The sequence below is a fragment of the Hemitrygon akajei genome, chromosome 1 (assembly GCF_048418815.1).
Source record: "Hemitrygon akajei chromosome 1, sHemAka1.3, whole genome shotgun sequence".
NCBI classification, from domain to species: domain Eukaryota; kingdom Metazoa; phylum Chordata; class Chondrichthyes; order Myliobatiformes; family Dasyatidae; genus Hemitrygon; species Hemitrygon akajei.
The window spans coordinates 223,431,944-223,446,197 of NC_133124.1; positions in this window are offsets into that span (position 1 = coordinate 223,431,944).

Below are 14,254 nucleotides of genomic sequence, written 5' to 3' on the forward strand. Positions count from 1 at the left end.
TGTCACTGAATTCAGAAAGAAAATCTGCAGGTAAAGGAGACACTACAACAATGCACATTTCTGCCAAGCACAGAACAGCTGAACCAGGACAAATTATTTCTGCCTAATTATTGACCTGTCTACTTTCAATCAAAATGATGGAATCTGTCACTGGCAGTGAAACTAAGTATTTCCTCATCAAATATTTACTGAGCTCCAAACCTTACCACAGCTTTGGTCAACCATGGACCAGAGAGCTGAATTTCTGGAAGGTAACACCAGAGCGATTGTTCTGGATGTCAAGCCAGAGTTGACTGAGTGCGGCATCAACAGTCCTAGGTTAAAGTGCAGCCAAAGAACATTGAGGAGAAAAGTCTACTAGTTGAAAAAGTTGGAGCTGTTCCAGCATGGTATCCCTGCAGAAGATCTTTAGACAGTGCCCCACATCCAACCATTTTCAACTGTTTCATCAATCACTACCCTTCCACCATAAAAGACAATATTTGCTGATGACTGCAAAATGCTCAGATTCATTCTGCAAACAAAACAGTTAATCAGCTGTGCAAGCAGTAAACTGCAGACAAGGGGCTGACAAGCTGCAAGTAAATACATACTACAGAAGTTCCAGGCATTTATTTGGATTTAGATTAATTTATCACGTGCATATTCAATCCTACAATGAAATGCATTGTTTGATTAACAAACAGCACAACATAGGACATGCTGGGGTCAGCCCGCCCCAAAAACAGAATCTGACCACAGTTAACATTCAATTACATTGTTTTCTAGGAGTTTCCCTCCATCAACATCCTGATATTTTTGCGATGCAAAAGTTCTCCAGAGGTCAAGAAAAAGACCTCAAACTTGTTGCTTACAGCTGTTTTATTAAATGTTACAATAGAACAAAAAATGAGCAAAGACAGAGCTGAGAAAACAAAGAAAAAAAAAGGAAAAACTGGCACAGTCATATGGTACTCAGACTAGATATAAACAACATTCCAGTAATAAGAATTAACCTGTTAAATAGCCTGATTAAAGTGGCATGACATCCGCTGCACAAATTAAGACGTTTCAAGAAAAATGCAGAAACAACTGCACAGTAATTACTGGGGAAATTTATTGAATGAGTACAGGTAAATTGGTGATTGTATAAAAATACAAGCAAGCGTGGGAAAATTAAACTGCAAGAAAAATAACAGTTCTACTGTATAGCCCAGGAGCTATACTGTATGAGTGGAGCTTAATGAAGTTGTGAAAAAGCATCTTAAACCTGAAATATTATCTCTGCTCTGGTTTCCACAGATGCTGCCTGACTGACTGAACATTCCCAGAATTTTCTGCATTTTGAGTCAAAGCCAGATGCCGATCTGAGCTAGTCCCATTGGCCTGTGTTTACCTATATTCCTCTAAACCGGGGGTTTCCAACCTGGGGCCTAAGGACCCCTCAGTTAATGGTTGGGGTCCATAGCATAAAAAAGGTTAGGAAGCCCCGCTCCAATCCATCTACCTGTTTTCTTTCTGCTTCAGTCACTTTTTCTGGCAGCTCATTCCAGATATTACATTCTATCTGATAAAGTTGCACTTTCAGTCCATCTTAAGTATGTTCCCTCTCACCTTCAATCTATATCCTCCTGTTGCTGGCTCCTCTTTTATTTCAGATTTAAAATCCACTTATTCTGCCAGTACTGGATGTATTAAACCAAATAAGGAAAACTGACTCTTAAAGAATTTCCTGTGGACTTTAAACAGGAAAAAAATTCCAGGATTAAGTTACAAATAAATTCATAATTTTGAAAAGGAAGACAGTTTTTTGTAGCATTTCTAATATCAAGCCAACTAGGTATTACTGTTGTAATGTAAGAAATAACAAAGGTTACAGGGAGAAGGCAGGAGAACGGGGTTTTTGAGGGAAAATAAATCAGCCATGATGGAATGGCAGAGCTCAATAGACCAAATGACCTAATCCTACTTCACATGGTCTTACGGAAACAGCAGCTGGCTGTGCACAGCAAGATCCCATGGCACCAATATCATCCGAGCAGGTCACCTCTTTTAGTGAGAGCCCACATGTTGGAATTGGAAGGAACACGCAAGATGCTAGAGGAACTTAGCAGCTTAGGCAGCACCCGTGGAGGGAAATGAGTAGTCAGTGTTTTAGGTTCAGACCCTTAATCTGCACTGAAAGAGTAGAGGGGAGGTGGAGGGAAGGGGTGGAGCAAGAGCTGGCAGGTGATTGGTGGATCAATGAGGAGGGATGATAGGCGATAGATGATAGGATGTTAGGGATGATGGAGGATGATCTCACTTAGTGATGTTAGTTAAGAAATTAATCGTAATCCTGGGAGGGAAGTACTCAGATTTTTGAATGTCACATGATCTAGCTGAGGAGACAGTTCAGTTAGGTATGTAGTAACTGTTGTAATTGAATGCATATGCTGTCCTCTGCAGGTCTAGCAGACATTATGGTGTCACTGGGATTCATCTATGTCAATCTTTTCATCTTTGTCAGTCGTTCCAGGTGGTCTGATAGCAGACATGCCAACTCAGACAGGTCGAAGAATACGAAATATATGAACTTCATAAAACAGTAAAACTCAGCATTCTTCTTCTTTTGATCAGACAAGAAGATACAGGAACAGAATTAGGCCATTCAGCCCATCAAGTCTGCACCACCATTCAAACATAGCTGATTTATTTTCCTTCTCAACACCTTTGTCCTGCTTTCTTCTTGTAATCTATGGCCCCCTTACTAATCAAGAACATATCACTCTGCTTTTCAATATTCAATAGGTTTCGATGAGTTGCCCTTTAACCTCCAGCAGGAACAGACCCAGAGCCATCACACACTCCTATTTTAGATACAAAACACAGATAGGATCCAGGGATCCTTCCAAATGATAGAAACTCGAACATTTCAGCACTCCATCAGTAAGGAGAGTTCAGCACAGTGCTGTTTCCCCATGCCTCGTCTCAAATGTTGTGTGGCTGTGGGGCCACTAAATATTCAGTTCCATCTCTCAGCATGGGTACCATTCTCCAGCACAAGGGCACAGAGTTATACGTAGTTATTTAATTTCATTCTGTCACACAAATGGATTAATGTATACAATTTAAATTAATTTCCAGTCAGTGATACCAGAATCTCTGAGGAACCCTTCCCTCATGTGCCAGCAACACGGTCCTCAACTTGCCAACACACATTAGTCCATAAATGAAATAAGGGAAGAATCAATTTCAGCTAATGCTTACAACTTGAAGCATTCTATTGAATTTTTTCACTTAGATTAAATAGTGTAACAGGATCAGTAACAGAAGGGAGCTCTTCAGCCACAGTCCACTCTGCTGTTGATAGGGGAGTGAACTGTGTGAAGAGAAAGGTAGAGGATGAGTGTCACAGTAGTGTAGAAGATAGCATGGTGCTATTACAGATCAGGGTATCAGAATTTGGAGTTCAATACCGACATCAGCTGTAAGGAGTTTGAATGTCCTCTTCATGCAATGTGTGGGGTTTCTCCGGGTCCTCCCACAGGCCAAAGATGTACCAAGTAAGCTAATTAGTCATTATAAACCATCCCGTGACACAGGATAGGACAAATGATAAAAAAGCAAAGATAGCATGCAATCAGACTGTCAGGAAAGGAAGGTAGATGATACGCAAAATTGCAGCCAGCAGGGTGAGTATCAGTGCGTTAGAGATGCAGAATCAAAAAGGGAGCAAATACAATACTTGAACTGTTATATCTCAATGCACGAAGTATAAGAAGTAAGGTGGATGATCATGTTGCACTTTTACAGATTGTTGGATATGAAGTTGTGGTCATCACTGAATCGCGGCTAAAGGATGGTTGTAGTTGGGAGCTGAATGTCCAAGGTTACTCATCCTTATATCGGAGGGATAGGAAGGTAGGCAGAGGGGGTGGTGTGGCTCTACTGGTAAAGAATGGCAGCAAATCAGAAGAAAGATGTGGGTTGAGTTAAGAAACTGCAAGGGTAAAAGTACCTTCATGGTAGTTATATACAGGCCACAGATGTGGACCACAGATTACAATGAGAAATAGAAAAGGTGTGTCAAAAGGGCAATGTTATGATAGGCATGGGAGATTGTAACATGTAGGTAGATTGGGAAAAATATGTTGGTAATGAATCTCAAGAGAGTGAATTTATTGAATGACTATGAGATGGCTTTTTAGAGCAGTTTATCATTGAACCTATTAGAGGATCAGCTATATTGGAGTGGGTGTTGTGTAATGAACTGGAGGCAATTAGAGAGCTTAAGGTAAAGGAACCCTGAGGAAGCAGTGATCACAAAATGATTGATTTCAACTTAAAATTTGATAGGGAGCAAGCAAAGTCTGATGTAGCAGTATTTCAGTGGAGTAAAATAAATTACAGTGGCATGAGAGAGGAGTTGGAAGGACTAAATTGGAAATTCCAAAGTAAATTGGAAGGAGTTGCTGGCAGAGATGACAGCAGAGCAGCAATGGCCGGAGTTTCTGAGAAAAATGAGGACGGTACAGGATAGATGTATTCCAAAACCAAAGAAATACTGAAATGGCAAAATAGTACAATTGAAGCAGATAAGGGAAGTCAAAGCTAATGTAACAGCAAAAGAGAGGACATACAACAAAGCAAAAAATAGTGGGAAGAGAGAAGATTGAGAAGCTTTTAAAAATATACTAAAAAGAAAGCAACTAAAAGTATCATTCAGAGGGAAGAGATAAAATATGAAAGCAAGCTAGCAAACAATATCAAGGTGGATAGAAAAAGCTTTTTCAAGCATATAAAATATAAAAGAGATGAGGGTGGATATAGGACTGCTAGAAAAGGAGGCTGGAGAAATAATAACAGGGGACAAGGAGATGGCAGATGAACTAAATGAGTATTTCACATTAATCTTTCCTTTCGAAGAGACTAGCAGTATGCCAGGTGTTGTAGTGTGTGAAGGAAGAGAAGTGAGTGCAGTTACTATTACAAGAGAGAAGGTGCTTGAAAAGCTAAAAGACCTAAGGATTCATAAGTCACCCAGACCAGATAAATTGCACCCCAGGGTTATGAAAGAGGTAGTGGTAAAGATTGTGGAGGCATTAGTAATGATCTTTCTAAAAATGTTGGACTCTGGCATGGTTCAAAGGACTGGAAAATTGAAAATGTCACTCCACTCTTTAAGAGAGGAGGGAGGCAGCAGAAATTAAATTACAGTATAGACCAGTTAGCCTGACCTCAGTGGTTGGGAAGACGTTGGAGTCAACTGTTAAGGATGAGGTTATGGAATACATGGTGACACAGGAGAAGATAAGACAAAGTCAGCATGGATTCCTTTAGGGAAAATCTTGCCTGATGAACCTGTTGGAATTCTTTGAGGAGATTACATGTAGGATAGATAAAGGGGATGAAGTAAAAGTTGTATATTTGGATTTTCAGAAGACTGTTGACAAGGTGCTATACATAAGGCTGCATACCAAGTTAAGAGCCCATGGTGTTACAGGAAAATTACTAACATGGTTAGAGCATTGGCTGATCAGTAGGAGGCAATGAGTGAGAATAAAAGGATACTTTTCTGATTGACTGCCAGTGACTAGTCATGTTCCGCAGGGGTCAATGTTGAGACCACTTCTTTTATGCTGCATATGAATGATTTAGATGATGGACTAGATGGCTTTGTTGTCATGTTTGCAGATGATATGCAGATTGCTGGAGAGGTAGGTAGTGTTGAAGAAACAGGAAGGCTGCAGATGGATTTAGACAGATTAGATGGACAGACAAGAACATGGCAAATTAAATAGAATTGTGGAAAATGCATGCACTTTGGTCGAAGATATAAATGTGCAGTCTATTTTCTTAATGCGGATAAAATCCAAAAATCTGAGATGAAAAGGAATTTGGAAGCCCTTGTGTAGAACAATCTAAAGCTTAACTTGCAGGTCAAGTGGGTGGTGAGGAAGGCAAATGCAATGTTAGCATTCATTTCAAGAGCTCTAGAATATAAGATCAGGAATGCTATGTTGAAGATTTATAAGGCACTATTGAGGCCTCATCCTGAGTACTGTGAACAGTTTACAACTCCTTATCTAAGAAAAGATGTGCTGGTATTGGAAAGGGTTCAGAGGAGGTTCACAAGGATGATTATAGGTATGAAAGGGTTAATATACGAGGAATGTTTGATGACTCTGGGTCTGTATTCCCTGGAATTAGAAGGATGAAGTGGGATCTCTTTGACACCTTTCAAATGTTGAAAGGCCTAGACAGAGTAGATGTGGTAAGTATGTTTCCCATGGTGGGAGAGTCTAGACAATAGGGCACAGCCTCAGGACAGAGGACCGTCCATTTAAAACAGAGATACACAGAAATTTCTTTTGCCAGAAGGTGGTGAATTTGTGGAATTTGTTACTACAGGCAGCTGTGGAGGGCAGGTTGTTGTGTGTAATTAAAGCAGAGATTGATTGGCCATAGCATTAAAGGTTACGGGGAGAAAGCTGGGGAGTGGGGCTGAGGAGAGGAGAAAAAGGATCAGACATGATTCAATAAACCAAATGGCTAATTCTGCTCCTATGTCTTATTAGTCAGCTCCATTAGGGTACAAGCCTCCGTAGTAACCCAATCATCTGCAAGGAGCAGTGCCTCAGGAAGGTGGCATCATCCCAGCACCCAGGACAAGCCCTGTTTCACTGTTACTGTCAGGAAGGAAATATAAAGAGGAAGAGGTCCTGAAAAAAGACTACAGGGAGTTAGGAAGGAAGTTGAGAAGCAGGACCGCAAAGGTAGTAATCTCAGGATTACTGCTGGTGCCACGCAACAGTGAGTACAGGAATAGAATGAGGTGGAGGATAAATGCGTGGCTGAGGGATTGGAGCGGGGGCAAGGACTCAGAATTCTGGATCATTGGGATCTCTTTTGGGGCAGGTGTGACCTGTACAAAAAGGACGGGTTGCACTTGAATCCCAGGGAAAACAATATCCTGGCAGGGAGGTTTGCTAAGGCTACTGGGCAGATTTTAAACTAGAATTGTTGGGGGGTGGGAACCGAACTGAAGAGACCGGGAAAGGGGAGGATGGCTCACAAATAGAGAAAGCTTGTAGACAGTGCAAGAGGGAGGATAGGCAGGAGATAGAGAAGGGACGTGCTCAGACCAAAGGTTTGAGATGTGTCTATTTTAACACAAGGAGTATTGTGAACAAAGCGGATGAGCTTAGAGTGTGGATCAGTACTTGGAGTTATGATGTGATGGCCATTACAGAGATTTGGATGGCTCAGGGACAGGAATGGTTACTTCAAGTGCCAGGTTTTAGACTTTTCAGAAAGGACAGGGAGGGAGGCAGGCAAAAGAGGTAGGGGCATAGCACTGTTGATCATAGATAGTGTCACAGCTGCAGAAAAGGTGGACACCATGGAGGGATTGTCTACAGAGTCTCTGTGGGTGGAGGTTAGGAACAGAAAGGGGTCAATAACTTTACTGGTTGTTTTTCACAGACTGCCCAATAGTAACAGGGATATCGAGGAGCAGAGAAAGAAACAGATTCTGGAAAAGTGTAATAATAACAGAGTTGTCATAATGGGAGATTTTAATTTCCCAAATATTGATTGGCATCTCCCTAGAGCAAGGGATTTAGATGGGGTGGAGTTTGTTAGGAGTATTCAGGAAGGTTTCTTGACACAATATGCAGATAAGCCTACAACAGGAGAGGCTGTACTTGATTTGGTATTGGGAAATGAACCTGGTCTGGTATCAGATCTCTCAATGGGAGAGCATTTTGGAGATAGTGATCATAATTCTATCTCCTTTACAATAGCATTGGAGAGAGATAGGAACAGACAAGTTTGAAAAGCATTTAATTGGAGCGAGAGGAATTATGAGGCTATCAGACAGGAAATTGGAGACGTTCTCAGGGAAAATATTTTTCATTTGGAGAAGGAAGTCTGAGGATCAGAATGGGAGTGTGGCAGGAGCCATTTTGACTTTTTCTTATTCTCATCGGAGTTAAGAGAGGCGGGACTGCACAGGTGTGTAACGTTGGGCAGTGAAGCGCAGAGGATTTAAAAGGGACACACCTTATACAGTGAGCAGCATCGTTTGCGGGCAGCGGAGTGAGCCGGGAGCAGAGTGAAGGCTTAAGGGCTTTGGCTCCACAGGCTTAGGCGGAAGCCGGCAAGGCAAGGTAGGTTTAGGTTTCAGTTTTTCCTGTTATTTGAGGAAATGGGGAATTATGAGTGTGAGGGCAGCTTGTTGTTCTTGGTGTCGGATGTGGGAGGTCCTGGAGTCTCCTAGCCTTCCGGACGTCCACATCTGCACCAGATGTGCCAAGCTGCAGCTCCTAAGGGACCGTGTTAGGGAACTGGAGCTGCAGCTCGATGACCTTCGTCTGGTCAGGGAAAGTGAGGAGTTGATAGAGAGGAGTTACAGGCAGGTGGTCACACCGGGACCATGGGAGGCAGACAGGTGAGTCACAGTTAGGAGGGGGAAGGGGAAGAGTCAGGTACTAGAGAATACCCCAGTGGCTGTACCCCTTGACAATAAGTACTCCTGTTTAAGTACTGTTGGGGGGGACAGCCTACCTGGGGGAAGCAACAGCGGCCATGCCTCCAGCACAGAGTCCGGCCCTGTAGCTCAGAAGGATAGGGAAAGGAAGAGGAAGGCAGTAGTAATAGGGGAATCCATAGTTAGGGGATCAGATAGGCGATTCTATGGACGCAATCAGGAGACCCAAATGGTAGTTTGCCTCCCTGGTACCAGGGTCTGTAATGTTTTTGATCGTGTCCAAGATATCCTGAAGTGGGAGGGTGAGGAGCCAGAGGTCGTGGTACATATAGGTACCAATGACATAGGTAGGAAAAGGGAAGAGGTCCTGAAAGGAGAATATAGGGAGTTAGGAAGGCAGTTGAGAAGAAGGACTGCAAAGGTAGTAATCTTGGGATTACTGTCTGTGCCACGCGACAGTGAGAGTAGGAATGGAATGACGTGGAGGATAAATGTGTGGCTGAGGGTTTGGAGCAGAGGGCAGGGATTCAAGTTTCTGGATCACTAGGACCTCTTTTGGGGCGGGTGTGACCTGTACAAAAAGGACGGGTTACACTTGAATCCTAGGGGGGACCAATATCCTGGCGGGAAGGTTTAATAGAGCTGTTAGGGAGGGTTTAAACTAATTTGGCAGGGCGATGGGAACCGGAATGATGGAGCTGAGGAGTGGGAAAACAGAAATAGATCTAAGGTAGTGAGCAGTGAGGATGTCAGGAAGGACAGGCAGATTTGCATCCATTGGGATGAGTTACAGTGCAATAAAGTTGCAATGCAATCAATGCAAAAAGTACCAAATACTGGAATTAAGGTGTTATACTTAAAGCATAAGGAATAAGGTGGATGATCTTGTTGTACAGTTACAGATTGGCAGGTATGACATTGTGGCCATCACTGAGACGTGGCTAAAGGATGCATGTCTCTGGGAGCTGAACGTCCAAGGATACACAGTGTATCAGAAGGATAGGCAGGTAGGTAGAGGGGATGGCGTGGCTTTAATGGTAAGAAATGATATTAAATCATTAGAAAGAGTTGACATAGGATCAGAAGGTACAGAATCTTTATGGGTTGAGCTAAGAAATCACAGGGGTAAAAGGACCCTGATGGCAGTTATCTACAGGCCTCTAAACAGCTGCAGTGATGTGCACTACAAATTACAACAGGAAGTAGAAAAGGCTTGCCAGAAGGGCAGTGTTATGATAATTGTAGGGGATTTTAACATGTGAGTGGATTGGGAAAATCAGGTTGGCACTGGTTCTCAAGAGAGAGAATTCGTAGAATGTCTACAAGATGGCCTTTTAGAACAGCTTGTTGTTGAGACCACCAGGGGATCAGCTGTACTGGATTGGGTATTGTGTAATGAACCAGAGGTGATTAGAGAGGTGGAAGTGAAGGAACATTTAGGAGGCAGTGATCACAACATGATTGAGTTCACTGTGAAATTTGAGAAAGAGAAGCCGAAATCCGATGTGTCGGTATTTCAGTGGAATAAAGAAAATTACAGTGGCATGAGAGAGGAACTGGCCAAGGTTGACTGGAAAGGGACACTAGCGGGAAGGACAGCAGAGCAGCAGTGGCTGGTATTTATGCGAGAAGTGAGGAAGGTGCAAGACAGATATATTCCAAAGAAGAAGAAATTTCCGAATGGAAAAAGGATACAACTGTGGCTGACAAGAGAAGTCAAAGCCAAAGTAAAAGCAAAGCAGAGGGCATACAAGGAAGCAAAAATTAGTGGGAAGACAGAGGATTGGGAAGTTTTTAAAAGCTTACAAAAGGAAACTAAGAAGGTCATTAAGTGGGAAAAGATGAACTATGTAAGGAAGCTAGCAAATAATATCAAAGAGGATACTAAAAGCTTTTTCAAGTATATAAAGAGTAAAAGACAGGTGAGAGTAGATATAGGATTGATAGAAAATGATGCTGGAAAAATTGCAATGGGAGATAAGAAGATGGCGCAGGAACTGAACGAGTATTTTACATCAGTCTTCACTGAGGAAGACATCAGGAATATACCGGACATTCAGCTATGTCAGGGAAGAGAAATATGCGCAGTCACAATTACGACAGAGGAAGTACTCAGGAAGCTGAATAGTCTAAGGGTAGATAAATCTCCTGGACCAGATGGAATGCATCCTCGTGTTCTGAAGGAAGTAGCAGTGGAGATTGCAGAGGCATTAGCAATGATCTTTCAAAAGTCGATAGATTCTGGCCTGGTTCCAGAGGACTGGAAGATTGCAAATGTCACCCCACAATTTAAGAAGGGGGCAAGGAAGCAAAAAGAAAATTATAGACCTGTTAGCTTAACATCGGTGGTTGAGAAGTTGTTGGAGTCGATTGTTAAGGATGAGGTTACGGAGTACCTGGAAGCATATGACAAGATAGGCAGAACTCAGCATGGTTTCCTTAAAGGAAAATCCTGCCTGACAAACCTAGTGCAATTTTTTGAGGAATTTACAAGTAGGCTAGAAAAGGGAGATGCAGTGGATGTTGTGTATTTGGATTTTCAGAAAGCCCATGACAAGGTGCCGCACATGAGGCTGCTAAACAAGATAAGAGCCCATGGAATTACGGGAAAGTTACATATGTGGATAGTGCATTGGTTGATTGGCAGGAAACAGAAAGTGGGAATAAAGGGATCCCATTCTGGTTGGCTGCCGGTTACCAGTGGTGTTCCACAGGGGTCCGTGTTGGGGCCGCTTCTTTTTATGTTGTATATCAACGATTTGGATTATGGAATAGATGGCTTTGTGGCTAAGTTTGCTGATGATACAAAGATAGGTGGAGGGGCTGGTAGTGCTGAGGAAACCAAGAGTCTGCAGAGAGACTTGGATAAATTGGGGGAATGGGCAAAGACGTGGCAAAAGAATTACAATGTCAGAAAGTGTATGATCATGCACTTTGGTAAAAGAGATAAATGGGCTTCTATTGTTTAAAAAGGGTTCTAAGAGTAAACCTAGCAATTATAGGCCTGTCAGTTCGACATCAGTGGTGGGTAAATTAATGGAAAGTATTCTTAGAGATAGTATATATAATTATCTGGATAGACAGGGTCTGATTAGGAACAGTCAACATGGATTTGTGCGTGGAAGGTTATGTTTGACAAATCTTATTGAATTTTTTGAAGAGGTTACTAGGAAAGTTGACGAGGATAAAGCAGTGGATGTTGTCTATATGGACTTCAGTAAGGTCTTTGACAAGATTCCGCACAGAAGGTTAGTTAGGAAGGTTCAATTGTTAGATATTAATATTGAAGTAGTAAAATAGATTCAACAGTGGCTGGATGGGAGATCTCATAGAGTAGTGATGGATAACTGTTTGTCAGGTTAGAGGCCGGTGACTAGTGGTGTGCCTCAAGGATCTGTACTGTCTCCAATGTTGTTTATCATATATATTAATGATCTGGATGATGGGGTGGTAAATTGGATTAGTATGAATGCAGATGATGCTAAGGTAGGTGGTGTTGTGGATAATGAAATAGGTTTTCAAAGCTTGCAGAAGAGATTTAGGCCAGTTAGAAGAGTGGACTGAATGATGGCAGATGGAGTTTAATGCTGATTAGTGTGAGGTGCTACATTTTGGTAGGAATAATCCAAATAGGACATACATGATAAATGGTAGGGCATTGAGGAATGCGGTAGAACAGAGTGATCTAGGAATAATGGTGCATAGTACCCTAAAGGTGGAATCTCATGTGGATAGGGTGGTGAAGAAAGCTTCTGGTATGCTGGCCTTTATAAATCAGAGCATTGAGTATAGGAGTTGGAATGTATTGTTAAAATTGTACAAGGCATTGGTGAGGCCGAATATGGAGTATCGTATACAGTTCTGGTCACTGAATTATAGGAAAGATATCAACAAAATAGAGAGAGTACAGAGAAGATTTACTAGAATGTTACCTGGGTTTCAGCACCTAAGTTACAGGGAAAGGTTGAACAAGTTAGGTCTTTATTCTTTGGAGCATAGAAGGTTTAGTGGGGACTTGATAGAGGTATTTAAAATTATGAGGGGGATAGATAGAGTTGATGTGGATAGGCTTTTTCCATTGAGAGTAAGGGAGATTCGAACAAGAGGACATGAGTTGAGAGTTGGGGGCAAAAGTTTAAGGGTAACACGAGGGGGAATTTCTTAACTCAAAGAGTGGTAGCTGTGTGGAACGAGCTTCCAGTAGAAGGGGTAGAGGCAGGTTCAGTATTGTCATTTAAAGTAAAATTGGATAGGTATACGGACAGGAAATGAATGGAGGGTTATGGGCTGAGTGCGGGCCAGTGGGACTAGGTGAGAGTAAGCGTTCGGCACGGACTAGAAGGGCCGAAATGGCCTGTTTCCATGCTGTAATTGTTATTTGGTTATGTGGGCAGACTATTATTTAAATGGGGAGAGAATTCACAGTTCTGAGAAGCAACAGGACTTGGGAGTCCTCGTGCAGGATACCCTTAAGGTTAACCTCCAGGTTGAGTTGGTTGTGAAGAAGGCGAATGAAATATTGGCATTCATTTCTAGAGGAATAGAGTATAGAAGCAGGGATGTGATGTTGAGGCTCTATAAGGCACTGGTAAGACCTCACTTGGAATACTGTGTGCAGTTTTGGGCTCCTTATTTAAGAAAGGATGTGCTGACATTGGAGAGGGTTCAGAGAAGATTGACTAGAATGATTCCGGGAATGAAAGGGTTAACATATGAGGAACGTTTGACCGCTCTTGGACTGTACTCCTTGGAGTTTAGAAGAATGAGAGGGGACCTCATAGAAACAGTTCGAATGTTGAAAGACATGGACAGAGTGGATGTGGCAAAATTGTTTCCCATGGTGGGGGAGTCTAGTATGAGAAGACATGACTTGAGGATTGCAGGGTGCCCTTCAGAACAGAGATGTGAAAAAAAAATTTTAGCCAGAGGGTGGTAAATCTATGGAATTTGTTGCCACGGGCAGCAGTGGAGGCTAAGTCATTGGGTGTATTTAAGGCAGAGATTGATAGGTATCTGAGTAGTCAGGGCATCAAAGGTTATGGTGAGAAGGCAGGGGAATGGGACTAAAAGGGAGATTGGATCTATTCATAATGAAATGGCGGACCAGACTCGGGCTGAATGGCTGACTTCTGCTCTTTTGTTTTATGGTCTTATGGTCTTATGGAAAAGTATGGAAGAAATCTGGCAAATATTCAGGGGTTATTTGTCTGGAGTTCTGAATAGGTACTTTCCAATGAGACAGGGAGGTTTTGGTAGGGTACAGAAACCATGGTGTACAAAGGCAGTAATAAATCTAGTCAAGAAGAAAAGTAAAGCTTACAAAAGGTTCAGAGAGCTAGGTAATGTTAGAGATCTAGATTATAAGGCTAACAGGAAGGAGCTTAAGAAGGAAATTAGGAGAGCCAAAAGGGGCCATGAGGGCCTTGGTGGGCAGGATTAAGGAAAACCCCAAGACATTCAACAAGTATGTGAAGTGCAAGAGGATAAGACATGAAAGAATAGGACCAATCAAGTGTGACAGTGGGAAAGTGTGTATGGAACCAGAGGAAATAGCAGAGATACTTAATGAATACTTTACTTCAGTATTCACTATGGAAAAGGATCTTGGTGATTGTAGTAATGACTTGTAGCAGACTGAAAAGCTTGAGAATGTTAATATTAAGAAAGAAGATGTGCTGGAGCTTTCAGAAAGCATCAAGTTGGATAAGTCACTGGGACCAGAGAAGATGTACCCCAGGCTACTGTGGGAGGTGAGGGAAGAGATTGCTGAGCCTCTGGTGATGGTCTTTGCAACATCATTGG